At 40.7% G+C, this 10,015-nt stretch overlaps 1 non-coding gene across 1 annotated transcript; it reads left to right on the forward strand.

Annotated features, from left to right (window-relative positions):
• Positions 1-8,071: 8,071 nt before the first annotated feature.
• Positions 8,072-8,201, forward strand: LOC149298662 (small nucleolar RNA SNORA35). Its single transcript, XR_016272404.1, has one exon. It is a non-coding gene; the product is annotated as a small nucleolar RNA SNORA35 (small nucleolar RNA).
• Positions 8,202-10,015: the final 1,814 nt, after the last annotated feature.

Below are 10,015 nucleotides of genomic sequence, written 5' to 3' on the forward strand. Positions count from 1 at the left end.
TGTCTACTTTTAAAAAATGTATGATTTGATGGGGTAAATTGAATTGGCCGGGTTCAACAAGGTCCCAATTAACACGGGGGGAAGGATGGCCACACATCTAATTTCCAATTAGAAAAATGCACACGTACCAAATGTGGCCTTTTAGTTCCCCCCAAAAATGACAAACCCATGCATGTGGGGTATCACTGTACTCAGGAGATGTTGCTGAACACATATTGGGGTGTCGTGTGACAGCGGCATATACCAGGAGCTGTAAATTCATACATAAAGTAGGTGTGTGTGGGAAAAATACACACACAAAAATACTACTGCAAACTTTAAAAAAATGCTGGTGGTAAAATGTGTGCATGCAAAGAGTTAAAATACCAGCATTTAAAATACCCTGGGGTGTCTAGTTTTCAAAAATATATGGTTTTGTTGGGCATACTGAAATGGCCCGGCTCAAAGATGTACCAAATAGGGCACGGGCAGTGGATCCCCAAATGCCAAAGTTCAACATTGAAAAATGTGCATGCCCCAAATGTGGCTCTTTTGCCCCCGAACAGCCAGGCAAAATCATTCATGTGGGGTATCACTGCGCTCAGGAGATGTTGCTGAACACATATTGGGGTTTTGTGATAGTGACATATACGAGAACTTTTTAATTCATACCTGAAGTAAAATGTGTGTGACAAAACAAATGGAAAAAAATGACTATCACAAAGTTTGACAAAGACTGGTGGTAGATATGGTGCATGGAAAGAGTTAAAATACTAGCATTTGAAATACCCTGGGGTGTCTAGTTTTCAAAAATATATAGCTTTATTGGGCACACTGAAATGGCCCGGCTCAAAGATGTACCAAATAGGGCATGGGCAGTGGATCCCCAAATGCCAAAGTGCAACATTGAAAAATGTGCATGCCCCAAATGTGGCCCTTTTGCCCCCAAACAGCCAGGCAAAATCATTCATGTGAGGTATCGCTGTACTCAGGAGATGTTGCTAAACACATATTGGGGTGTTTTTTGATAGTGACATATACCAGAACCTGTTTATTTATACCTAAAGTAAAATGTGTGTGAAAAAACAAATGCAAAAAAATTACTACCATAAAGTTTGACAAAGGCTGATGGTAGAATAAGTGCTTGGAAAGGGTTAAAATACCAGCATTTGGAATACCCTGGGCTGTCTAGTTTTCAAAAATATATGACTTGATGGGGTAAATTGCATTGGCCGGCTTCAAAGATACCCGAAATGGCACATGGGGGGAAGAATTACCAGATTTGGAAAAAATGGCTTTGAAATAGCAAAACGGTACCTGTACTTATTGCTCCATAACGTGCAGAAAAAAGCAAAAAAACATAAAAACATTGGGTATTTCTAAACTCAGGACAAATAGTAGAATCTATTTAGCAGGTTTTTTTATTACCTTTTATAGATGAGTAAAAGATTTTTCAACTAAAAGTTAGAAACAGTCATTTTTTTCAAAATTTTTCACCATATTTTATACTTTTTTTAATAGTAAATAATATGATACAATCAAAACAATGTCATCTAAAGAAAGCCCTTCTTGTCCTGAAAAAAACAATATCTAATGTGTGTGGGTTCAGTAAACGGGAAAGAAGAAAATTACAGCTAAACACGAGCAGCGCAGAAATGTTAAAACGGCCATTGTCACGAAGGGTACAAAAAGTAAAATCAGCCTTTGTCACGAAGGGGTTAAACGTGACAGCCTACCTGAGCATTGTTGCTGACCATGTCCATCCCTCCTTTATGACCACAGTGTACCCATCTTCTGTATATAAAATGTCATATTCTGACACAATGCATGTACAATGTGGTGTTAGGTCACTATGAAGGCCATTAGTTATTCAGAATACTCATTGTGTACTTGAGGCAGTTGACTGCAACTATAGTCCTAAACTTTGGCTTAATCAGCATAGGTGAGAATACACCACTGGATGTAAGTCATTAACCTTTGGCCCATCTATTCTGTCCATTTGGCTACCTGCTATAAGAAATCAAACATTACTTGATACTTAATCTGGTCATATGTTCAACGCAGCCTTAAAATACATTTCCCATGCATGTTTAAATTCTCTCATACTACTGACAGTTGCCATTGGCTGGAAGGCTATTTCATTTATCTACCACACTCTTAAAAACAAACCTTATATTACAGCTAAGGGTCAGTCCTGTATAATAATAATAATAATGAGAATTAAGAGTTAATGAATTGAGATGCAATAATTTGGATTCATCATTAGTGAATAAAGCCCCATGCTATTAATTTGAACATCAAAACCACTTTTAATATATAAATATATATAAAATAGTTTTTTATTCACACCTCACTGTTAAGTAGACCAGATCATTATTATTTCCTTAATTATAATCTTAAAGGGAACACCAATGTTCATAAATCTGCTTTCTTGAAAAATTACATTGTTTCAAACAACTTCACTTAAAAAAAAAAAAACTAATAAAAAAAACAGGCTTGGCGCTGGGAATTTTCGTTTTTGACACTGAATATGTATAGCAATGATACATTTTTATAATATTTACCTTCAAAAACAGATTCTTAAAATGCAAGAATTTGGTGAAATAGGTTGTAATAAAAACCTTGAGAGAATTTTATTACCACAAGTCTGAGTTTATGCAATAAAGACTTTCCTCTGTGGACCGTGTCATCTTCTATAATAGCTTTTAAACGAACCCTACTAAATTTAGAGCAATTCAATGCCTAGCTTATGGGCCGAAACCTTCACTACTAGAGGGGTGTGCTGCCAAATGATTTTCTGAGAAGGCCAGTTTTATTGCTCAAGGAAGACTAGCTGGCAATCTTTTTTCTATTGTAAAACCAATTTTTCATTTTTAAGCACGTTTTCCAAAGCCATCCTAGTTCAGTCTCTCAGATCTAATTCTATAAGAACCAAATACTTTATTACTTTTTCTTTATCATACCATTCCAAATCTGACAGCATCACAAACACAAATTATTGGAAGGGCTCTTACAATAAGTATGTTTCTTAACATTAAATCTATAATTTGAACTTTCCTTTTGGGCAAAGTTTTACCCACAAGTCAGTTGCATCAATGTCATATTTCAAAAAAGTACAAATAGCATCAGCTACTCTTGTTTTTCAAGAGCCCCTTAGTAGAGTGTGCTGTTACACTATAGATATAATTAAAAGTACATCAAGTAGATATGCTATTCAAAATAAAAAAATATAACCTGAGGGAGAAGCTGCAGCCCTGCAGCTGCCCTACTCCACCTCAGTCCAAGGATTATTGCCACTGAAATCAATAGAAGTGCTTTCCAAACATGAGCACAGGGGTCGCTGAGCCAGTGCTGGAGCTGACTGGAAGTACCACTCGCATGCAAATGTGTTTGGCGGAACACATCTCCTGCACTGAACAGCTTGGGTGAGAAAGGGGCAAAATACATAAAGGAGATTCGGCAGATTCCCCCACATTTGCAAGAGGGACACCATGAAAATGTAAAAGGGACCATGCAGCTAATATATGGATTCAAGTGCATATGATGGCTGGAGTATCCCTTTACCTTTCCAGCATTTAGAAGAACGGGAATAACTATTAAAGTGGCTCTGCCCTTTACCAGTACCTCCCTTCTGTACCTTTTGTCTTATGTTGCATTTATTCAATCAACAGCCTTAGACTCACATCCTTACATTCATATTACTTAACTGACAGGAATTATTGTACACTTGAGCGGGGTCCTGCTTAGCTTTTGTTTCGTTAATCAGAATTGGTGTGTAATATTAATGATATGATGGTTCTTTATAAATTTAATAAATAATAATTAGATCAGCGTGGATGCCCCTTGTAAGGTTAGTGCACAGGGGGCATGGCAGGTTCCCAAGTAGCAACATGAAATATCCATGTCTGTGTCATATCTCATGTTATTCCTTTTTCTTTTTGACTGAGCCATACAAGGTATATGTCTTTGGAACATTACACAAGACATTTTAAGGATGTATTACCCACTTCACCTTCTTTGATTTAGTCATCCTTTATACAAGGCAAGCTCACCACTATATTAACTTGCTGTGGTTGGTCTTTCTTGCAAGAGTGTAACGGGGGGCTTTGTCCCATGTTAAGATCAAACTAAACTACAATCTCCCAACGTTACTGCATACGCAGATTAACGGGGGGCTTCCACCACATTTGTCATTACTAGTATAAGACAAAAAATATGTTTAAAAAATATCGGGCTGCTTTCTTTTCCTAAAACCATTCTACTTTTTGCATAGTATAAAAAAATGTTACACAGCTGCATATAAGCCATTTATGTGTGTACTGTTAGTCCAATCTACCAACCAACCCGACTCTTTCAACTGTTTGTGGTAAACAGTAAAATGACTCAATCTAAATCACGTCATCACTTGACGGACAACAATAGCATCCTCCAGGTCTGCAGATAAAAAAACTATTGCAACAAAGCCAGCATTTACTTTCAATAGTTTTTTATTAATTTTCAAAGAAATAAGAAGTACAAATAACACCAATAGTAATACATGGGAGACAGTCACAGTTCTCAGTTATGATCAAACCAAGACAGTCACAGCCGTCATTACATTGAAAATTCAAACCATCTTGATAAGCATGTATCTCAGTTACATTGTAACGTTATAAGGTAATAAAAAACGTAAACAAGAAAACTTCCCTGTAAAGGAAGAGGAACAGAACAGTATGCCTGAGTGAATTTTTTTTAAAAAATGTATAGCTGCTCAAGTATTTTATAGTGAATAGTTTTAATAGTTGACATGCCGTACCAGTGAGGAGGACTGTAGTTACAGATAGCATTTGTTAAATTGTAGAGAGTAGGTCTGGAATCCTTAAATATACTAAAGAACCTCAAATATCTATACAATAGGATGAAGAATACCATGGTTTCCATCTGATAGAGAATTTTTTTGTGTTGCCTGAACCTCTAGCTAGAATTTTTAACAAACCCAGCATTTAATCATTGCTAACAAGTCTTCATAAATCATGGCGCGATTACATGAAAATAAAACAAACACATAATCACAGTGTAATATTGTATGACATTTTTTCACCTTGATTATGTGTTTATGTTTAATTTTCATGTAATCCCGCCCCGATTTATGAAGACTTGTTTCTGGTAAGAGTATTGGAGGAACACCTGTTACACTTTGTGAATCACTTAGGCTGTGGCGTCACTAACGTTTAATCATTGCTAACCCACACAATTGTTTGTGCGATGAGATTAGCCTGGCGCGGATTCTGTTTGTGTAATCCCATGACATTGTGTTGCGTGTTATTTATGTTAATCCTTTCCAGTGTCTTGTATACCAATTTCAACTACCCTGGTAAAGTGGTTATTTAACCCCTTCGTGACAATTGCCGGTCCGGGCACGTCACTGAAAATCGTGACGATTATGACAATTGACGTGCCAGGACCGGCACGTCTTTAAACGGGTGAAAAAATCGATCCGTGATCGATTTTTTCACTCAAACGGTGTTGCTCTAATGCCTCGACATCGAGGCATTGAGCAACACCAAAAAAAACATTCCCGCCCCCCCCGATCGCTCCTAGGAGCAAAAAAAAAACATGTTTGAAAGACTGCACGTCTTTCAAACATGGCGGCGCCCGCCGCCGAAAAACGGGTTTAGGAAGCGATCGCGAGTCGCTTCCTTTGCTTAGCTGGTGTTGCTAAGATGCCTCAGTATCGAGGCATCTTTGCAACACCTGTTTAGCAAAGGAAGCGACTCGCGATCGCTTCCTAAATGCTCAACTTACCTTCCCGGTGCCGGTGTCTTCGAAACACACGCGGTGTTTCAAGATGGCGGCGCCCATCAAGCCGGGGGGCGGAGCCTGCTGACATCATCGGGGGGGTGTTGCTGGATGTCATGGACATCCAGTGAATAACACCCCTAGTGGTCAGATCACTCATAAGAGTGATCATGATTTGATAAATCAAAGGCAATGTTTTCTAAACATTGCCTTTGATCAGTATTGGATCTGCCCCCCTCCTTCACTTGCTTCTAGTGAGGGAGAGAGACAGATCGGTGTGTTCTGGTATTTCAGGTATTCCCTAATAAATATATATATATATTGATCCAAAGGCTCTTATAAGAGCCACCCATATAATATTAACCCCTTCATTGCCATTGATCACTGCATAAACAGTGATCTTGCATAGTGGCAATTGTTTTTGGGTTGTTTTTTTTTTTTACATTTTTTTTACTTTTTTTTACTTTTTTTTAGGTTTTTTTTTATTTTTTATTATAGCCATTAACCCTTTCCTTCCCCACTATTTTTGCTGCAATTCTTACCATGCAGCGGTATACGGCTGAGGAGGCGTATGCCTTTTTGGCCACAGATTCTGAGGCCACTGATACAGCGTCAGATTTTGACGTTGGTCAGTTCACAGATACATCTAGTGATGTATCTGTGGCTGTTAGGACGCCTACCACACGTAGTCGTGGCAGTGCACCAGAGGCATGGGTAGCGCCTAATAGGTACAAGCCAGCTATCCCTCCTTTTTCTGGAATTCCTGGCATCAATATTGATGTTACAGGATTCACTCCACTGCAATTTGTGCAGGTTTTTTTGGGAGACGATGTCTTGGCAGACATTGTCACACAAACAAACATTTATGCCCAGCAGCACCGTGCTGCTAGCCCTAATTCTTTTTGGGCAAAACAGCCATGGACTCCCATTGACGTGCCAGAATTTCTTAAATTCTGGGCACTCACAATGTTAATGGGCATTATAAAAAAGCCCTCCATCCGCTCCTACTGGAGCACCAGCCCCATCTTTAGTACCCCCATTTTTGCCCAAACTATAACTAGGCAAAGGTATGAAATGATTCTTCGTTTCATGCATTTTAGCGACAACAGCCTGTGCCCCCCTAAGGAGGACCCCCAGTTTGATAGGCTGTACAAAATCCGCCCCCTGATTACCCATCTCGCTGCCAGGTTTCCAGAGGTTTATACACCTGGAAAGAATATCTGCGTGGATGAATCCCTAATGAAATATAAAGGAAGGTTGGGATTCAAGCAGTATATTCCTTCCAAGCGCTCCAGGTATGGAGTGAAGGTGTATAAGCTCTGCGAGAGCGAGACAGGATATACTCATGCCTTCCGGGTATACGAGGGTAAGGATAGCTACCTTGACCCTCCAGGTTGCCCAGATCATCTGGGCACCAGTGCCAAGATTGTTTGGGACCTAATATTCCCCCTTATGAACAAAGGCTACCACTTGTATGTAGATAACTTCTATACAAGCGTCCCTTTGTTCAAGCTGCTGTATTGTTTCGATACGGTAGCTTGCGGTTCTATAAAAAAGAACCGCTTGGGTTTCCCACAACGCCTGGTACGAACCCGGCTACGAAAGGGGGAGACCTCAGCTCTACGCCAAGAGGAGCTTTTGGCATTGAAGTTCAAGGACAGAAAAGAGGTGTGCATGCTGAGCACCATCCACGATGAGAGAACCGTGGAGGTTTCTGTCCGTGGCAGAGCTGGGGTCACTACAAAGCCAGTGTGCATCAGGGCCTATAACAAGCACATGGGTGGAGTTGATCTGTCAGATCAACTCCTACAGCCCTACCTCATTATGAGGAAGACAAAGGCCTGGTACAAGAAGGTTGCAATTTATCTAATGCAAATTGCAACCTATAACGCTTTTTTGCTGCACAAAAAAGCAGACACTGGGCTGAAGCTGTCTTTTTTGCAGTTTCAGCTCGAAGTAATTTCAGGTATCTTGTACCGTGATGCACCTGGTCCCCAAGTAGTGATGGGAACCAACAGAATTGGGGCTACCCATTTTATTTTTAAAATCCCCCCTACAGCAAAGAAGCAGAATCCCCAAAAGAGATGCAGGGTATGCTACAGCAGGGGGCAAAGAAAGGACACCACATTTTACTGTCCAGATTGCCCTGGAAAACCTGCACTCTGTGTCGGTGACGGCTTCAAGCTGTATCACACAGTTTCCCATTTTTAATTTTTTTTTTGTTCCTGCTCCATTTTTGTATTTTTTTTTAATTTTTTGTTACATTTACAGTTTTTTAGCTTTTATTTGCTCCACCATTTTTAAGCGTTTTTATTTGCACTGTCAAGTGACCCCTGTGTCCATTCCGTGGCATGAGGGACCACTTAAGGTGCTAGATCAAATCCCTTCTTGGAGATAGGCCAGGCTTTCTTGTAACCTGTCCCTACTGATAGTTGGGTACAAGCATTTTTCTTTACCCAGATGTAAAATTCCTACTGAATTTGAATTGCTCATGTTCCAAATGTGGCCCTTTTGCCCCCAAACAATCTGACAAACCCATGCATGTGGGGTATCAATGTACTCAGGAGATGTTGCTGGACACATATCTGGGTGTTGTGTGACAGCAACATATACCAGGAGCTGTAATTTCACACCTGAAGTACAAAGTATGTGAAAAAAACACCAAAAACAATTACTATCCCAAACTTTGACAAGGGTTGGTGGTAGGATTAGTGCATGGAAAGGGTTAAACTATCAGCATCTAAAATACCCTGGGGTGTCTAGTTTTCAAAAATATATGGTTTGGTGGGGTAAATTTAATTTGCTGGCTTCAAAGATGCCCCAAATACCACATAGAGACAGAATTACCAGATTCAGAGAAAAATGGTTTTGAATTAGCAAAACGCTACTTGTACTTATTGCCCCATAACGTGCAGAAGAAAGCAAAAAAACATAAAAACATTGGGTATTTCTAAACTTGGGACAAATAGTAGAATCTATTTAGCAGGTTTTTTCAGTAGTTTTTTATGATGAATAAAAGATTTTTCAAATAAAAGTGAGAAAATTTGTTTTTTTTTCAATTTTTCGTCATATTTTATTATTTTTATTATAGGAAATTACATCATATGAAAAAAATGGTGTCTGAAGAAAGCCCTTCTTGTCCTGAAAAAAACAATATATAACTTGTGTGGGTTTAGTAAATGGGTTAAGAGAAAATTACAGCTAAACACAAACACCGCAGAAACGATAAAACAGCCATTGTCACGAAGGGTACAAAAAGTAAAATCAGCCTTTGTCACGAAGGGGTTAAACTACGCCCGGTTTAGATAAAGCATGTTCTCTTGCATCCTGACAGTCCACATTATGTATCACACATACCGTATTGGCTCGGATATAGGCCGCCCCCGTGTATAGGCCGCACCCTAAAAGCTTGGTGCTTTTTCAAAGAAAAAGTTTTTTTAATAGACATGCTGCCACTCTGTCTCACCCCCCCCCGAGATATGCTGCCACTCTGTCCCCCCCGAGATATGCTGCCACTGTCCTCCTCCACCCCGAGATATGCTGCCGCTCTGCCCCCCACGATTTACCAGAGCAGACTCCCTGGTGTCTTGCGGGGCCGGCGGAGGACATCTACGCAATACGCGTATACAACTTCCGGTGCCGGGACTCAGCGGATGTGCCGGCACCGGAAGTTGTATACGCGTATTGCGTAGGTGTCCCCCGCCGGCCCCGCAAAACACCCGGGAGTCTGCTCTGGTAAGTCTTGGGGGCAGAGGTAAAACACATCGTGCGGACGTTCACCGGCTGTGACGATGCACGTAAACAACCTCCGCTGCCGGCACGTCTGCACGATGTGCTTTAACAACCTCCCGTGCCGGTACTCCCCCCATTGAAAGTGCTGGCAGGGGAGGCTGTCTGAGCGTATCAGAGAGTAGGATACGGGTCCCCTGCACCGCTGCGGGGGATCTGTATCCTAACCCTGCTGCCTGCCCGGCGACAGGAACTGCATGTACCGGGCGTCAGGCGCTAGACCCCGAATATAGGCCGCACCCCCACTTTAAAGACTTAAAGAGGGGGAAAAAAGTGCGGCCTATATTCGAGCCAATACGGTATTACCCCCAATAATAAACCAAACAAGCTGTGGGTCATCATTCTGTGCTGTTATGTACTGCAAGACAGCACCTTCGCATCCATCAGAGGGTTTACACATCCCTATAGTCTAAAAAGTACCACACTCACCAGTCAGGGACTACCAGAACTACCTAGTCATAGACTACCA

Source organism: Sceloporus occidentalis, unplaced genomic scaffold (genome assembly GCF_023333645.1).
Source record: "Sceloporus occidentalis isolate IW3139 unplaced genomic scaffold, rSceOcc1.0.p SCAF_31, whole genome shotgun sequence".
Classification (NCBI taxonomy): Eukaryota; Metazoa; Chordata; class Lepidosauria; order Squamata; family Phrynosomatidae; genus Sceloporus; species Sceloporus occidentalis.